Below are 3,001 nucleotides of genomic sequence, written 5' to 3'. Positions count from 1 at the left end.
TCTGAAAAGAGGGGGCTCAGAGGCAGCAATCTGGTTCAGTGGTACTGGTAGAGGGTGTCCAGGTTCTTGGTAGTTTGAACAAAGGATTGGACAAAATGCACAAAGCAAGAAAAGAAAGAATCAACAAAAACAGATTTATTGAAAACGAGAGTACACTCCACAGGGTCTGAGCAAATCAAGCATAGGATTTTCTGGGGTTTAAATACCCTTTAGAGCTGGCTGGGTGACTCACGCCTGTAATCCCAGCACTTTGGGAGGCCAAGGTGGGCGGATCACGAGGTGGGGAGATCTAGACCATCCTGGGTAACACGGTGAAACCATGTCTCTACTAAAAATACAGAAAATTAGCTGGGCGTGGTGACATGTGCCTGTAGTCCCAGCTACAGGGGAGGCTGAGGCAGGAGAATCGCTTGAACCCGGGACACAGGGGCTGCAGTGAGCTGAGATAGCACCAGCCTGGGCGACAGAGCGAGATTCCCTCTCAAAAAGCAAACAACAAACAAAAAAACCCCAAAATCCTCTGGAGGTTTCCCATTGGCTACTTTGTGTAAGCTCTATGTAAATGAATTAGTGGCCCATTATCAGTCTGATTGGTTGCAGAAATTAAGCAATCAGAGGCTGAAGTGAAGTTACCAAGGTTACATCCTATGCAAGGTGTCTGATTCGTTGTGGAAAGCAACTAATTTCAATTTTCCATTGGCCCCACAGAAAAGGTGGGTGAGGTTTGCAAAGGGAGTAGCTTCCAGTCCTTTTGTTACTTAGGTGTGGAAAGTTGGAGTTTTCCTTATGATTTAGTTCTAGAAAATCAGTGTGAATCGGCCTTAGGTTCCCTGCCTCAAGACCCTATTTTCCTGCTTCAGTTAGGAGCAGGCGGTCTGGAAATGTAGGGGACAGCTATGGGTTTGACTTGAAACTCTTATGCCTTGTAAGGATGAAGCGTTTGCAGCTTAATTAAAACAGAAACATTTTCCAGAGATGCCTTCATTAGTGTTTATATGAGGATATTATAAGTGTTTATTTTATTTAGGAGGTTTATGAAGATTATAGTGGGGAAAAGTATCCTTGGTACAGTTCATGTCCTGGTGACAGGTGTGTTCACGAGTGGTGTTGGTGGTGAGGAAACTGATGGGTTTTATTATTCTAGTGGGCTAATCCCGGAAGGAATGGGCTGCACCAGGATTATGTGGGTTGACGCCAGGGGAAGAGAACGGGAGGAAGTGTCAAGACAAAGGGAGAGAGGTTTGGGAAATTCCCCAGGACTGGGAGGAGCCAGAAGTCTGCAATATCCTCAAGGACCTGAGGCTCTCACCCACTCTCTCTCTGCGTTCAGGGGAGTAGCTTTCCCTGTAGAAGCACTGATGTGGTAGATATACTTAATAATGGGGTGCAGGGCCAGATTTAATTTCTTTCTTTTTCTTTTCTTTTCCTTTTTTTTTTTTTTTTTTTTTTTTTTTTTTTTTTTTTTTTTTTTTTTTTTTTTTTTTGAGACAGGGTCTCACTCCATTGCCCAGGCCGGAGTACAGTGGCTTGATCTTGGCTCACTGCAACTCCCACCTCCCCAGGTTCAAGCAATTCCCCAGCCTCAGACTCCTGAGTAGCTGGGATTACAGGCATGTGTCACCACACCCAGCTAATTTTTATATTTTCAGTGGAGACAAGGTTTTATCACATTGGCCAGGCTGGTCTTGAACTCCTAAACTCAAATGATCCTCCCACCTTGGCCTTCCAAAGTGCTAGGATTACAGGTGTGAGCCACTTTGCTCAGCCAGATTTAATTTCATTTAGAAAAATATGGCAAGGTAGGGGAAGGAGACGCCAGCAGCAAGTCTGGGCTGTATTAGGAATATCTGTGAGGTGAAAGAGTCTGAGCTAAACTCAGGGGTCCAGGGATAGATTGAGTAGCAATAAAGGCCAGGAGATAGGGAAGACAGAGACCATAGGCAGATGGGTTAGATGTGGGGCCCAGGGGAGTAGATCAAGGAAACCACGCTTTCTGAGCCAGACTCATGCCTAGGATCCCAGCTTTTTGAGAGGCCAAGGAGGATCACTATGGTGCAGGAGTTAGAGACCAGCATAAGCAACATAAAGAGACCTCATCTATATAAACAATTTTAAAAATTAGCTGAGTGTGGTGGTATGCACCTGTAGTCCCAGCTACTAGGGAGGCAGAGGTGGGAGGATCACTTGAGCCCAGAAGTTCCAGGCTGCAGTGAGCTATGATCTCTGATTTCATCATTGCACTCCAGCCTGCTGGATAACAAAGCTAGATCCTTTCTCAAAAAAAAAAAAAAAAAGCATGAGACAAAGGCAGAGAATAGAAAGTTCCACTGAACCTTCTATTGGTTCTTTAATGTAACAGATATCTACACAAAAAGGCGCCTTCCTGAGAACCAAAAATCAGGTGAATACTCAGGAGTTTTAACTCCAGATCACTGAAAGATGCACTGAAGAGGTAGAAAAAACAGTCTTGAATTACTAATGCCACCTATCCCCTGTCCTCCAGCTGCAGAGAGATTTTCTGTGTGCTGGGGAAGGGAGAGCACAGCAATGGAGAGGCATTGAACTTAGTGCTGTCCTGCTAGTGCAGAAAACAAACAAACAAACAAACAAATGAAAAACAGGGGCCTGCAACAGCCTCCCTAGTAGCTGGGATTACAGGCACCCACCACCATGCCTGGCTAATTTTTGTATTTTTAGTAGAGACAAGGTTTCACCATACTTGCCAGGCTGGTCTCGAACTCCTGACCTCAAGCCATCCAGTCACCTCACCCTCCCAAAGTGCTAGGATTACAGGCATGAGCCACCATGCCCAGCCCAAAATAGCTGTCGAAGAAACTCAAAGAAGGGCCGGGCGCAGTGGCTCACGCCTGTAATCCCAGCACTTTGGGAGGCCGAGGTGGGTGGATCACAAGGTCAAGAGATCGAGACCATCCTGGTCAACATGGTGAAACCCCGTCTCTACTAAAAATACAAAAAATCAGCTGGGCATGGTGGTGCGTGC

The sequence above is a fragment of the Cebus imitator genome, unplaced genomic scaffold (genome assembly GCF_001604975.1).
Source record: "Cebus imitator isolate Cc_AM_T3 unplaced genomic scaffold, Cebus_imitator-1.0 Scaffold539, whole genome shotgun sequence".
Lineage (NCBI taxonomy): Eukaryota > Metazoa > Chordata > Mammalia > Primates > Cebidae > Cebus > Cebus imitator.
Note: the sequence above shows the minus strand (reverse complement) of the source record.